The 16,199-nt window shown below is 44.4% G+C and overlaps 1 non-coding gene across 1 annotated transcript; it reads left to right on the top strand.

Annotated features, from left to right (window-relative positions):
* The first annotated feature begins 229 nt into the window (after positions 1–229).
* On the top strand, positions 230–356 carry LOC118605877. The gene has a single exon (XR_004952275.1). It is a non-coding gene; the product is annotated as a small nucleolar RNA SNORA19 (small nucleolar RNA).
* Positions 357–16,199: the final 15,843 nt, after the last annotated feature.

Genomic DNA, 16,199 nt, shown 5'->3' with positions numbered 1-16,199 from the left:
ACTGTGACGTCGACGGATTTTATTCCCTTAGTTGTTTACCTGGTTGTCTGCTTCCTCCACGCAAATGTAATCTGCATCGGGGTCGGCTGCCTTCTCTCTGTTACCTCTATTTCATCATCGAGCATGGAAAAAACTCCACTCATTATCTTCCATTGACAAGAAAAATACATAGTTGTTACATCCACAGTTTCAAAAACAAGAGTGTCTTCATCAAAAATTTAAAAATAGGGTGCACATTTCATTGTCTTTTATATGTCAAGAAAAAAGGTATTTCTGACGTGCTAAACAAACCTTTGGAGGTAAATTAGCAGCGCAACTAGTTTTTAGCCATCGCTGTCAGTCACCTTCAGGCAAGTATCAACGGCTTCGCATCGCATTTTGTATTTCTTTGCATTGCGATGTTTTCATATATTAAAACTGAAAAGGTTTTGCAGATGTTTTGGTATCTGTTACATAGAAAGTATAATTCTTTTTCAGTTTAATGGATTTTTTAGAAAAAAAATTTAAATCGGAATTTTCTTATCCAACATATATATGGAATGGAAAATTTATGTCAATTACATTTTTAATGGAGATTTGTCCCACACCGGGATCGATAAGCGTTCACAGAATTATATCCAATTAAATTTTGATACATTCCATATGTTACATAATATTCCTACAATCCTATAAAGTATTATCTTCATTCACAGAGGAGAAAAACTCAGGCTTAGAAAAATCCATAACTTGCCTAAGATAACATGAGTGGGAAATGGTAGGATTTGAACCTGGATCTGGGTGTCCTGCCCCCAAATCCAGGGCCTTTTCTTTTGACGTACTTACTGCTAACTTGGTATGGGAAATAGTTTAGTCTGTCTTTAATAAAGTTTCAAGTGTCCCTAGAAAGGTCACATCCATCTTCATACTTGGGAGTGTCACACCTTGTTAAGCCTGGTGATGCGGTTTTCTGAACCTCGAAGAAGGCAGCCGGGAATATCCCACAGACTGGAGAGATTGTCTCATCTATCTATGCAACAAATATTTTCTCATTCTACCACCTGCTATACGCAGGTAATGCAGGGAATAAAATAAACACGTGTGCGTGCATTTGCGTGCACATCTATGTGTGTGCAGGTAGCCTCGTAAATGAGTATACTTGCTTATACAGCCTGTTACACACGTGTTGATATACCTGTGTATGACTAGGTGTACATGCAGCACATAGACACATCTGCTACATTTGATTGATGCAGTGCAAGATCTGGGAAGGAGAGCTACAGCCTATGACAGCGCACCCCAAATGCTGTGGAACACAAGGTCAAGGGAGTCCTCGGGGTGTTCGCAGGTAACATGCAAAACAGGACTGGAAGCTTCTGTCATCAGACACATTTAGGAAACTCCGGATTAGACCATGCTAAATTAATTTATTTATTTGCTCTAGATTTTCTCAGATTCTCCAACATGTTAATGGCCATTATGACTCTCCTATGAGGACACAGTATGCGGTCTTTACCAAATTTATTGAACCGCAGGCTCCTTTTAGGAAAAATATCTCATCAAGGAATTGGTATTCTTCACACTGTCCTTCAGGATATATTACTACTGAAAATAAAAGCATATTCCAGTTAACTACTTTGCAACCTGCTACTGACTACAAAACACTAAAAAAGCATACAGAAAAAGAAAGACTAAAAGACAAAGTTTAAGAAATACATAAAAATTAAAGTTTGGAATTTTAAAATAAAATGAAAATATAAACAATAATATATCAAAGTTTTCTTCTATGAATAGCTATAAAAGCTCCATTTCAGATATCCACAGTGAGAACTGTACATAAATTCTCATTCTTTAAGGCCTAAGCTAAGTCTGTATAAAATACAAATATTTAATTTCTTTATAAACTTCAAGTAACGACTCAGTGGTTCTATAAAGTACAGCGTGGATAATAAATGATCAGTTACTGTTTTACTATCTTATATTTTGAAATATAAGACTCTATCTCTTGTAGCCCATAAGATTGACTTACGTTCTCTAGCTGTGAGTTTTAAAAAATGTTTCTCTAAAAGAGAAAAAAAGGGCACTGTGTACGGTTGTCCTTTGAATGAGACCATTTGTCCACAAAGAACTAGTCTAGTTACTTAAATTATTCAAATGATACTGGCATTTAATAGGCTCCATGCATCAAAGATGTTTGACAATCATTAACCTTTTAGGACTACAGTAATTTGTGCAATTAACTTGGGGGAAATTATTTTTCTCGGTCACATAATTAATTATATGTGCCTTTAAAAAAAAATAATAATGCTTGTACCTGAACTAAAAGTTACATAAAAAAACCGAGACTATACAGTTTAAGATCAGGTCCTCAACACAGTACAATTAGCTATACACTTTTCAAATGTTTTGAATACGCATGCCATCTAACTGATTAAATGGAGGCTGAAAAGGAGATGGCCAAATAATATCCTCCCCAAGCTCTGTAAACAGCCAAGCTCTACCACGGGCATCATTCAGATCCTTTTAAGACTTTTTGATTGCAAAAAATAAAATCTGATTTCTAAGTTCGCAATTTTAAATGGGAGTTTTTAACTGAAGTACACGAATACAATTTAATAACTAATATTTTACTAAAGTGACAGAGTGAATGATTTAATTAATGTCATTGACTGGTACCCGTGGGTGTTCACGAGTTGGAGATGAAGTGAGAAGATTGAAAGGAATTCCTTCCCTTTACCCAAAATAAGCTTTAGAAATGAAAGCGAATCGTGAGTCAACAAAAAGGCATAAGACAGAAGCCTAACGAATTAGGCTTACTCTCAAGGGCAGGAGTCTATGGCCTCATCACTCCCAGCCCAAGGCCACCATTAAAAATGCCTTCTCCAAGGTCACCGAACAGCTTCCTTTTGCTGAACCTCAAGTTCAATCCACAGTCCCTGCTGCACTCGTCTCACCAGCAGACAGGGCGCTGTAAACTCTGCCCTCTCCCTGGGCTTGCATGACACCCCACCTTCCAGGTGAGCACCCTCCTAACTGTCACTCGTGGTCACGCCTTCCTAGCGTCCTTTAAGAACACATTCCTCTGTCCCGTCAACACTACAGCTCCTCGGGGCTCGTCCTTGGTCCCCTTCTCTCCTTACCGTGGACCCCCTCTGAATAACCTTCATCATTCATCACGCTCCTGACTTCAGTTACCATCTATAAGCAAATGACTCCTGCAGTTGACACAGCGAGTTGCCTGCTATCCATCCTCTCCTTTATTAACAGAACTCCAAATTTGTTTTGAAGAGCGATGTGCTCTGGTTTAAAAACAAAGAAAAGCTTGATTTCTCAGGTTTCCTTGTAAGTAAAGATGGCACTGTGACAGGGGTCTGGCCAGTGATGTGTAAATGAAAGTCTAACGAGTGAGGTTTCTGGGAATGCTACTGTCTTTTCTGGTGAAGAGGGACAAACCCAACTGGAATACCCTTCCCCCTGTGCCCTTCCTCTGCTGGCCTGTCTGGATCACAGATGGAATTTTTTGAGGCGCAGGAGACGCCTTGTTATGAAGCCAAAGGCCATACTAGACGGATGGTAAGTCAGGAAGAAAGAGCCTGCCCCCTCCATGGCGCAGAATACAATGACCATACATGTTCCAAACTGTAAAAAGTTAAAACTACAGTGTCAAATTTAAACCTTGCTCTCTTCAAATTACTTGTTAAGCAATTCTCTGCGTTTACGTTACTTGAAGCTGAATACAATCTCAACTGATACACCACCAAAGTTGAACAAATTAAGTCACCAACTCCTAAACACACATTCAGGGCCAAACATCTAAATGTTATTCTAGACACTTCAATGTCAAGGTACCTATAACTCAGTTTTTCTGTAACTCTTAAAGCATTATTTACAGGATAAAAAGAGTTAAAGTCTTTGATCACAACCAACCACTGAACAGTTTCAAAATAATTAATTATATCATGAGACACGAGTAAGAATTTCAGTATAATTTTCTCCCATTGCATGAGTCAGTTTTGCTACCGATTCTATGCCATTTCCATTAAGTATATATTCACATATTTACACTATTGCAATTGATACTTTGACTTACTAACAAACTCTGCATTTTCACATATCATCATAGGTCAAAGCATAAGATAAACATCAGTTTCTCTTAAGAACATTCTTTTTCTGATTATAAAAGTGAGTTGCACTCACAGAGAAGCTGAAGATCAAACAGAAGTAGTAAAAGGCCCATGTTCTCAGTTCGGAAGTCCTTTCCTACTCCAAACACATAAAAATATTCGGTTTCATTTTCTTCTAAATATATTAATGGTTCCATTTTTACATTTAAACCTTTGATCCATCTGGAATTTTCCTGGCTCACAGCTTCTACAGAACAGGCGTTCAAGAGCAGTTGAGCTCCACCGTTCTGACCTCGTGACCCTTGTGAGGTGACAGGCAAGATGCCGCCTAATCATCCCAAGGCTGGACTGCGGCCGAAAGACCTGCCTCCAGGACGGTCCCCTGGCGTGACTCTCTCTACTTAAGTCAATTTGGGCAATTTAATTTCCTACAAAGGTATCCATTTAATTTGGGTTTCAAATTAATGACTATACAGTCATACAAACTAAATATGTATTTTCTTAATTTCCCTTTTTCATTCTTAATTTTCCATATTTTGTTTTCTGTCTCAATTAGGCTGTCTAAAGCCTTACACATTATATTGGAGCTTTATCTCCAAAAACGTAACACTAAGTCTATCAATTTAACTGTTATTGTTTTCTTGTGCATATTTTTATCTCTAATAACTTTTTTCATTATTCCCTTTTGTCTGAACTAATATGCTTAACTTTTGTTTCCTTTCACTAAGAAATGTCAGTATTTACTGACATTAATTCTTCCGTGTGAGCTGGTTTTATCACATGCTAACATGCATCTTTCATCATAATTTTTTCTAAACATTTTTTCCTAGAAATTTTTTAATTTTAGTTTTGCTTTTCTCTTTGACCCAATCAAGAGTTATGGGGTGGGGGAAAGGGCCAACACACAGGAAACTTGGGCTTTTTGTTTTAAAATTTACACGTACAATATTTTTACAACTTCGTTGTGGTTAGAGAAGGTATTTTCATTATTATCAGTTTGTTGGAAGTTCTCATCATTTATGATCTAGGAAGAAAAATTCTCTGGGGCCTGAAGAGAAGGCGCCATCTCTGTGTGCAGGGTAGAGCTCCCTGTGTATCTCGTAGATCACCCTTACTGATTACAGTATTCATACTCTCTATCATCTTTACTTATTGTCTAACTTAATCTGTCAGAAAGAAACATTAGTGTCTCATTACTCTCTGCTTTTCTTTGCATTCTCAGTAACTAATGTTTATTGTGATGTAATTTATCCGATAAAAATTAATGTTATTTCTTTATTGTGGCTTATACTTTTCATCTTCATGATTATTCTTGTCCCATTCTAATGCTTTGTCTTACAGTAATAATAGAACTAATATTCTGTTTGCATTTACCAATTTCTTTCCTTTAAGCTTGAGTTATTTTATTTGAAATGTTGCTTTTATAAAGAAAATATAGTCAGGTTGTTTTTAACTGTGTGTGCCTGGTTGGTGGGTTTTTAATTCCCTAATTGTAACTTGGGCCACGTTTTCCTTTGGATGGCTCAACCTCCTGATCAGGTGAACTAGACTCGCCCGAGGACCTGCACTGCTAACCACCAATCTCAGGGCGTGATACCCAAATATCGCCCAACCTCCTGGGAGGTCAGGAGGCTATTTGACTTCATATTCTCCCTTCCCAGTCAGAGAAACAAGCTAACATCCGAGCGGGCTCCATGGATGACATTTATATCAAAGCAGTTTAAGGGATGGAACACGAACCTTGTTGTTTTACATCTGAAAACAGTCTCTAAATTGTATATTAACACCGTAGCTGAATATAGTTACCGGGCCACAGACTTAAAGACTTCTGACATTTAATAGACAAAATACCAAAGACAAACTTGATTTGTGTTCCTTTGTAGGTAACCCGCTTTAATCCCCTGGGCTTGTTTTACCCTTAAAATTCAAATATTTTGCCAGAATAGGTCTAAGTAGCAACCTTTTTCCATAACTTTTGGCTGGTTCTCGGGGGGCCCTTTTGATATTTACTTGCACTCATCTCTGGCACAGAAAAGTTCAATCGCGATTTCCCTGATTACTGCTCTGAAACACGTCTCGGGTCGAAGACCTGCTATCTGTCCCCCACATTTACTTTTCTTATTTGCATATCTTTGTCCTGTTTTCCTCTGCATTCTGGAGTGTTCTCGAGTTTGTCGTCCACATGACCCTTCCGTTTTTCTGTAGTATCGAGCCTCCTTCGATCGCCTTAACCTAAGTTTTCAATCTCACTGCACGTTGGGTTCCTTGCAGCTTTCATTTCAGCCAGTTTTCCTGACATTTCTGCTCTCGTCTCCTCCTGTTCATCTATTAGACCTTCCGGTTTCCTTTTGACCTGAGGCCATGATTTTTTTTTTATGACACCAGAGATTTATACTAAATGTTTCTTACATGTAATCATTTTCAGAGAGACACCCTGTACCTTCAAAGTCATTCTTTCTTTTGCCTTACATTCTAGAACACTTTCAAAAGCCACATGCTAGGCATCTTTTGTGTACTGCCTTTGACAAGGAGCGTCCTATTTAGATCTAACGTCCCTGCTCAGACAAGGTGACGTGTTCTTCGTCTCCTCAATGTGCACTAAATGCTGGCAGGCTGTCCCTCTCAGACTGAAATCTGGACGTAAGAGAGATGTTCTGCTCTCAGCTTGACTGGTGATGTGACAGTCATTCCTTCTAATGTGAGCGTGCGGACAGAGTGTGACTCTTCCTGCCACTCTGCTCTGCACCATACGTGATTCATGGAACACACGGGCACCCGCGGCGCTATTCAAAGAGCTTTGCTTTCAATGACACGCGTCTAGTGGTGAGGCGCGCGCTCATGCATCCGCCCCGGCTCCCGCTGCTGGGTGCACTCGGCAGTTACAGCTTTTAGATGAAGGCGGAGAGACAGGGGCTAGTGGGGGTGGGGGAGGGGCGGGCTAGGGACACTGGCGTGGCCGGCCCGAGCCCGCCGACCGCCTCGGCATAACCCCCAGGCGTCCGGAACTTCGGCGCGCTGCTAAACGGATTTTTAAACAGCGCGCGGCCCCGCGTGGCGCCGCTTGTCCCGTTCTCGTCCAGAAGCAGACCGCGAGCGCGCCGCCGGCCGGGGTCGGGAAGCTTCGGCCCGGAGCCCGGCATCTGCGGTCGCTTCCTACCGCAGCGGCCTCTGCGCGCCGCGCCCCCGGACGCGTCCAGGGGAGCTGCGAGGCGACACGTCAGGCCCGAGGCGGCTGCCGCGCTGCCCAGGGACGCCGGGCTCACTGAGAGCGCCCGGCCTTTGGGTCGCGACGTCGTCTCCCGCTGTCCTCCCGAGGGCCGGACGGCAGGGGCGCTTGGGCTGAGTGCACACTCTTCTTACGACGCGATTCCTTACCCACATCATTCTGAAGTCAAGCGACGGACTGAGAGAGAAGAACCGGACGGCGACTGTCCCCCCGCCCGTCAGGGGTTCACGTGCGTAGCCGTCGCTTTCGGTGGGCACGGCCCGCACCGAAGCGGAGAGCCAGCTGCCTTGCTGCGCGAGAGGCGGCGCTCGCCCGGCACCCCCCGCCCGGCCGCCGAGCAGGCGCGCTCTGCTGGCCCCGGCCGCGCGCAGCTTTCCACGCGCACCGGGCCTCGATCTAGCCGCGTCTCGGGCCTGTGTCCGCGCCGCGTGTCGTGGCCCGCAATACGGCGGTTCAGGTAACGGTCCTGACACGCTTTGCAGCGATGGTTGGCTGTCCAAGTCCTCGTCACCGGGCGGTGGCGTGCGCTCCCCCGGGAAGGAGCCGCGGCGCGTCGCACGTGCGCCCGAGCGTCCGCTCTCGGTACGTGAAGGGAGGCGCGCCCCAATTATGGGTTTAGTTTTTCGCTTACCGTGAAAGAAAAGGAACTTCGAACCTTTAAATTAAGTCGCACGGTTCACGGCAATGGGCGACGTCCCGTTCATTTGCTCGTCTTCGGAGCCGGCCGTCTGGCGGCAACGTGCGCGCAAACCCGAAGCGCTGCTGCTCGCGCCGCCCTTTCGCGCGGCTTCATTCGCTTCCGGATGAGATGTAAACGAACGGAAACGCAGCGAAGAGACGCGCCGGCTCCGGGAGCGGCCCTCTGCCCGACGCGCCGTGCGCCGGCGGCCGCCCCGGCAGCACCGGACGGCGACGCCTGGCTCCGTGGCCCGGACCGCGCCGCGTCCGTCCGGCTCTGCGCGGAGGGCGAAGGCGCCGCGGACAAGACGGAAACGAGCGGGCGGCACTGCGTGTCCTCGAGACTCCGCCGAGGGTCAGGCGAGGCATCGGGTAGCAGCGCAGCTCGCCGAGCCGCGGAACTCTGGACGACAGGACCGCAGGCTCCTCGGCTTTCTACGGAGGTCTAAACAGCAACGAGGGTCCACGCGGATGTCATTTAATAGCTGTCCCATTTTACTTTCGCGTGCAAGCGCTTTTATGTCGCTCTTACTACGCGCCCGCCCTGTTCCGAGTCCTTTACGCCAACTGTCTCGTTCGGTTCTCAGAACTATCCAGACAGATTTGAAGGAGTGTTAAGATCCTGTTTATTAAGAGGAGATGCCAAATCGCCTTGGACTGCTTTTCACTTCTAGAAAGACAGAGAGAAATGACACATGGAAGGCAGGATGGGCATGGACAGTTCCAAATGGCATCGGACTTGAGTTCACATGACAGACTCTCAAAGTCTGAGGCGTCTCGGTGGTCGCCTCCGCCACCGTCCTCACTGGCGATCCCTTCCACCCCTCAGGATCCAAACCACCCCAGCCCCGTCCCCCTTGTCTGCTCTTGCAAATGAAATTTCGCCAGAACACAGTGGTGTGTGTCCATTCGTTTACATGGTGTCTGTGGGTGGTTTTACATCACAACAACAAATCTGAGTAATTGTGACAAAGCTACATGGCCTGCAAAGCCTTACATATTGACTCTGGCCCTTGACGGGAAAAGATTGTAAACTTCTGATCTAGACAAGAAACCCAAGGAACGCGGACTATGGAAATTAAATACAAATATGGGGGTGGGGGCGGCACGGGTGCAGTTTTACAGAAAGAATTACCATCGACAGGCAACTGTTCTATGAATGACAAGTTTACGATCGAAAAAAGTCGGCAGTGGCATTCTGCGGTTTTCTGATGTACGATGAAAAAAAATTAATCAACATAAGACCTGGAATAATGCACAGTTAGCAATAGCTGGTTTGAAACATGGACCTAAAAAAGGTGAGCAGCTGGAGGACGCAGACGTGAAGGGCGCTTCCTAACTTCTCCGCGTCTATGAAGAACATCTACGTAAAGATCTAGATCGTAGGAAATTATAACCATAAAAGAGATGCATTTAAAAATAACTTGTGCATCAAAAAAAAAAAAAAAAAGACAAATGGCAAACTGGGATATAATATTCACAATTCATCTACCAAGGAGACGATCTTTCTTTTCCTTTAAAAATTGAGACAAATACAAAAATCCTGACAAAAAGGCAAAAGACATGAATCAACAGCTGACAGAAAAGAAAGTCCTTGAACATCTTTAAAGATGCCTAGCTACAGTCATAAAAGAAATCTAAATTAAAACCACGAGAGACCTCTTCTCACCTATGTGGCGAAAATCCACCCTCTTGGCAAAACTGAGAAATGATCAGTTTGATTTTAACTTATTATATAGCTACTGTAATCAAAGACTGTATAATATTTGCTGAGGAGTAGATGTATAGACCAATGAAGCAGAAAACCCCAAAAACAGACTCACAAATACGCCCACCTGATTCCTGGCAAAGGCGCAAAAGCAACTTCATAGAGGGAAAAGAGTCTTTATAACAAATGGTGCTGAAGCCCATTGGGTGCCCACGGGGTTAAAAAAATAAACCTCAACCACATACAAAAATTAACTCTAAATGGATCATAGGCTTTGCCGTGAAACATGAAACTGGAAAACTTTTAGAAGAAAAACAGAGAAGAAAATCTTCAGGATCCACAGCCAGGCAGCGAGTTCTCAGACTTGACACCAAAAGTGTGATCCATATAAGGCAAATTAATTCAACCTCATCAAAATGAAACTTTTGCTTTGCAAAAGATCCTGTTTAAACAAGAAAGTCCAGAGAAAGAGAAAATAGTTGTAAAACCCATGTCGGACTAACGACTAAAATATATTAATAACTCTCAAAACACAACAGTGAAAAATGATGCAATTAGAAAAAGGCCAAAGACATAAAGAGACAATTTCCCCAAAAGGGTATCCTGATGACAAATAAGCACTTGAAAATATGTTCAACATTGGGGAAATACAAATGAAAATCGAAATAAAGTATCGCTATATGCCTGCTGGAGCAGCTAACCTGAAGAAAGTACCAACGCTAACTGCTGATGAGGACATAGAGAACCTGGATCATTCCTACGTTGCTGGTGACAATGTCAACAGTATAGCCACTTCGGAAAAAGTTTCTCAAACTTTAACCATTAGACAAACGTACAACCCAGCAACTTTACTCCTGGGTATTTATCGCAAGAAAATTAAAACTCGTGTATGCAAAAAAGAAAAAAAAAAGAAAAGAAAGAAAAAGAAAAACCTACATACAAAAGATTATAGTCACTTTATTTGTAACAGGCAAAACATAGAAACACCCAGCTGACTTTGATGAGTGAATGGTTAAACTGTGGTCCATCGGGATCATGGACTACTACTCGATAATTAAAAAACACTCTATTGATGCACACAATTCTGGATGAATCTCCAGAGAATTATGCTGAGTAAAAAAAAGGCAATCCCAAATGGTTACACAGTGTACGATTCCATTTATGTAATTCTTGAAATAATAAAATTACATAAATGAAGAACGAAGCAGTGGTTGCCAGAAATGATTTGAGGACGGCAAGAGAAAAATGGGTGGGGCTTCCGAAGGGTAACGAGGGAGAGCCGTGTGGGCATGATGGCCCGTGTCCTGACTCCACCAGCGTCCGCATCCCAGATATGATTTTGTTCCACAATAGTCGAGATGGTACCATTGGGGGGAACTTGGTAAAAGGAACAGAGGATCTCTTGGTGTTATTTCCTACAAAAGCATGTGAATCTACAATTATCCCCAAAATAAATGAATAAATAAAAAAGTTTTAAAGGACTGAACTTCACTGAAATGAGATATGTTTATTTCCTAAAATTATCCAAGTTATTCTTAGAAGTCTAAAAGTCTAGCAAAACAGTCATGGAAAACTGTAAAACAGAAGGACAGAACACAACTATCATGCATGAAAGTGTCTTCCTGGAAGAAAACTGGGTAAACACTCATACACTTCTCAAAAAATATTGTTTTCCTTAATTATATGTTTCAATACTACTTCACCTGCAGAGTGTTTGCTTACAAAATATAAACCTTTTGTTTTCTAAAAATCAATGAATTTTAAATTTGTGTACTCCTTCAGAAACCTGAGAAGAAAAAAATATACTTTTATAAAACATTTTTAAACCTTAATATTCTAATGGCGCTTATAAAGATGTCAGAAAAACATGAAAAATGGCACTTCCTTAGATATAGAAAGTCCAAGAATAGTTATGAATTTGGCATTGTATAAGCTTTCTGCTACTGTATATTTATGTTCGAATCCTACTCAAATAATATTACAAAGATGACAAAAAGAGAAGATTTGAGAGGGTGTTACATAAATCCTCTCCAAAAGGAGTCTTCAAGAAGATGTCAAAAAAAGTTAAGAGGGAGCTTGCATTTACACTCGGCTCACATACACACTCGTGTACTCCACCACGTGAAAACAGATTACACGGAGTCATAAGCGCCCACCCAACACCTCGGGGGTATGTGGGGTTCTCCCAGGGTTAATTTCATCCAGATCCCACAGTAAGTTATTTATCACAGTACAGTCCTCAGATCAAAATGCTATTATGAGAACTAGGTCCCTTCGCTCAGAAAAATTATTTTTCTTTCCTTTCCTTCTCATCCTGCCCTAAAATCCCAACAATAAACTAAATCCTTTAGGTCTGAGAGGTTTGCAATAAAGCTTGGTACCAAGATATAACTCAATGTAGAGAAAATGAGGACTGCCGCGGAAGAACTCGTCTGCTCCCAGGCAGAGATCTGGACTACTTAACACAGATTTTTTAAAATGCCAGGTTGTGCAGCTGGCTTACCTTCAGTGTCTATTAATCAGAATAGCAATTTCTCTAATCACCCTGAAAAATTCACTAGTTACTTTTAATTGATTGAGATTAGAAACCTGCCCAGCTATACTGGTCATGAAACAATTTAAATGTTAGGTTTTTTTGCCCTCTACTAAGTATGCAGTAAAGGCTCTCTATACTTTGTACGACCAAAGGATACCACTGGGGGAAACCTGGTAGAAGGAACAGAGCGTCCGCTGTAAAAAGGAGGCGGCCTCAGGACACTTTGTCAGGAAGCACACGCTGCTCTTGTCCTATTTGAAACTGCCTGCTGAGATTTATAAATATTGTTTTAAAATAATCAAATGAGACAGTCGAGTTGTAGATTTAAACAGAGTCAATCAAAGGCAGAGAAAGAATGAACAGTGACTATGAGGAAATGGAAATGAGAGAGAAGGGAATAACCTAAGGAAAGGAGAGACACACAGAGATGGAAAAGGCAAGACCAGGAAATTAAGAAAGAACAAGAAAACACCCACCGCCAGGTGGGACAAGAAAGTGGACTCAGAGCGCCAGCAACGCAGAGGTTCCGCAAGAGAACTACGAACATTCTTACGGCATGTGCTCGGAAAACCAACACTAGTTAAGGTTGTTAAATTATTTTACTACACAAACAACTAGAGGATTAAAGATAACGGGTCATATATCACCATTAAATTTCTTAAAGTATAAGTTTGTCACTTTAAAATTCGACCAAGGTGGGTAGATGACAGATATGACAGTCACTTGCCACTTCGTTTCTGTGGCTCTATGCAGTAAGTGGCACTGGTGGAGGCCTCACTCCTGTGTGTTGAACTGCTCTCCGGGTTAAATGCGCCGTGTCACGCGGGGGCAGAGCCATGTCCAGCGGGGAGATTCCCCAGGTCAACCCCCCACCCCCTCGCAGGGGGCTCACAGTGTGGTACCAACAAAGTCTTCCTCTCCCCCAGGTCAGGTGACCCGCTGATGCGCCAGCCTCTGGCCCAATGCAGAGCAGCGCTCAAGGGTGCCGGACCCGCCCGGCAGGCCATGTGGTAGAGACCGGGCAGCGGCGCGGACAACCGACCCGGCTCGGGCTTGCCGTGTGTTCGCGACCGTTTTAACACACAGAGAAGCAACGCTGGTAGGCCGCGAATGTCTCGAAGCCCAAGGAGGCCACGAAGTCAGAGGAACTGAGAGTAAAATGTGTTTCCGTCCATTTGATCATCTTTGGAAACACGGCCTCTAATTACCCCCACTGAACACGCACACGCCCTTCATTCATCCACTAAGGCACAGGCCCGGCCTCTGCCCTCGCGACCCCAGCGCCACAGATTTGTAAGTGTTGTTCCCACAAAGTGCCATTGCCCTCAAATGCCTGCTGTGCACCTGTCTCATGAGAACCGGCCCCACCAGCCACCGAAACGCAGGTAACCTAGGCACTTCGGTCACTCCCGCAGGGACAGGACAGCGAGCTCCTGCTGCACGCAGCCACCAGCGAGCGGGGCCGCCTGGGCCCGGCCCCTTGGCACCCACGTTCTGACACTAAAGCCGCAGACGTGACCGGAGCGTTAAAGGCGGACCCAGGCAGCGGGAGGGGGCCTGTCACGACGCCGGCTAAGGCGGCGGTGGAGCGGCGCGCCCGGCGTGAAATGGGGCAAGTGCTGTCGTATTTTGCTTATAAATGTCTCTGTGGAAGTGTCCGCTGTTATAAATAAGGACGGTGACTCTGTGGGCAAGGTGTCCCTCAAAATGCATTCAGACGAAGCGCCTTGCTGGGCCTGCCCTGGACCACAAGGGCGGAGCTGCAGGAGGGACCCCTCTCCCCGGCTTGCCGAGTGCTGCACCTCTTTACCGTGACCCCCAGGATGCCCTGATTAGCAATGTCCCCCAAGGAGCCCCACGAACCCTAAAGGTACTGTCTTGCAATTGCTGAGCCGAAAGTGCAGCTCGTGACCCTGAGGGCGAGGGCAGGACAGCCCGGAACGGCCCCGTGCACCAGGGGAACAGTGTGACCTCTGGGGTAGACAAGGCCAGCACCAGGGTGCCACGGAGTCACCCTCATCTGGGAACAGACACCTCAGAGAAGGCGTCCTAAACGTTTTATTTGAATATGTTTCTGGTCATGTGTAGAATTGGTCATCACAAGCAACCAAAAATACAATAAATTTAAAAACTAAAAGCCTAGACCCTGCGATTCTTTTAATAACAGTGGCCTGGCAGCGCGGCTCCGAGCCTGTCATCGTGCCTCAGGTGCCGTTCATACTTCTCAATCCAAAGTGGGAAAAAAGCCACACGGCTTAAACAGACAAAAAAGAGAATGCACTCGCCATGCCGCTGAGCAGCCCTGGAGTAAAACCCTTGCCCTCCGAGGGACCCAGATTCCTGGAGCGTCTGTCACCGGCCAGCAGTCCCTGGCTCTGCTCCTGCCCGGCACTGCATTCCACAAGGAGCTCCCCCAAACCAGGAAGGCGGCCACCTGGCAGCCCACAGCGAGCAGCAGTCCAAAAAGAGAAGGCAGCCCTTCTGCCGCTCCCGCAAAGCAGCAGCAAACGGGGCGCCAGCTGACCTAGTTGATCGCATGCCCGTCCCCTGCACTAACGCTCTCTCCAAGAGGACGCTATGGAGTGCTTCGGAGGGAGGAAGCGTGGCGGGGGCGGGCACAGGTGACAGCTCGCCCCGCACGGCTGTGCTGGGGCACCAGCGCAGTGCGGGGGGAAGGCAGGGTTTGGAGAAGGGAAAGCAGGCCGAAGGAAAACCACACTAGAGAAAAAGATGCGTGCCACAGCCCGACATATGAATTTTTCAACTTTTCATTTTTGACAGTAAACCTTTCTTTAAATGAAATCTTACGTTTTATTCTTGTATAGGAGGCAAATCGATAAAAGAGAAAAGCAGAGCTGGATGGAAAGTGGGGAGCACGATGCCTGCCCTCCACCCACACACCCCACTATGTACATGCCCCCTCATCCCAGGTGACACCTCAGGGAGCTCGTCACTCCCCGAGTTCCGAGCGAAGTCTGAAGACCAAGGCAATTCAGACGGGCGAGAAAGCTGCACTGTCTCCAGCCACGCCTTAGAAATGAGTGCTCCACGTTCATACCTACAATAGTCGTTATTTAATCCTTATTTGCAATTAAAAAGAAAATGTAATGCTCAGCACTCTTATTAAATGCTCAAACCCACCATATTGCAGCTACACCTAGGATATATTCTCATTTACCGCAGGGCAAGTGCATTTAAAGGTCTCCGAAATCAAGTCCTCGGGGGACGACTGCCAACTGGTTTAATTTTCAAAATCAATATCCATCCTCAGAGCTGCTACAGCCTTCACTTCTACAGAAAATTCTAGCTGCATGGTAATTCCAGACAACACTTAATTCTATTTTGAGATTGCTTTTATAGAAAAACTTTTCTTATGAGTCATACCTTAACTTACAGTGTAAGCTTGAAAGAACATTTTAATGATTGGATTAGCTAATTGTCCCAAATATCCTCCCTCATTAAAATAACTTACGATTGAAACAAATTGTCAAAGATCATCACTTCTAATACAAGAAATAAACAGGAACAGCTGGGAACAGCTTACACGTCAATCACTGAATATAACTAATGGCTTACAGTTTTATGCTACATTCTTTGTTTACTGAAGTTTTTAAAAGCAAATATAATTGAGTAATACATCTGCACATCACTAAGAGGGTGAATGAGGTAAAAAGATATGCTTAAATCATAAATTCGAAAGTGAAGAAAGTCCATAGCTTATCTTTGTCTCCGAGAAGATGCTGTCATTGCAAGAGGTCAGCTCAGGGGTCACACGTGGTACGGGTTCCTCTCTGACAAGCCTCAAACACGTTCTTCACTCTTGACTCATTAAAATGTGTTCGCCTCTCTTCGGGTCACAGCTACGTGACATCTTGATAATGAGTACCTATGCCATGAGTTAAAAAATTTGGCTGTGTTTTTCTGGGCTTTTTTTCTTTTTTCGTTTTTGGT

This window comes from Rousettus aegyptiacus, unplaced genomic scaffold (assembly GCF_014176215.1).
Source record: "Rousettus aegyptiacus isolate mRouAeg1 unplaced genomic scaffold, mRouAeg1.p scaffold_m13_p_7, whole genome shotgun sequence".
NCBI lineage: Eukaryota > Metazoa > Chordata > Mammalia > Chiroptera > Pteropodidae > Rousettus > Rousettus aegyptiacus.
Note: the sequence above shows the minus strand (reverse complement) of the source record. Positions and strands in the feature narration are given on the sequence as shown.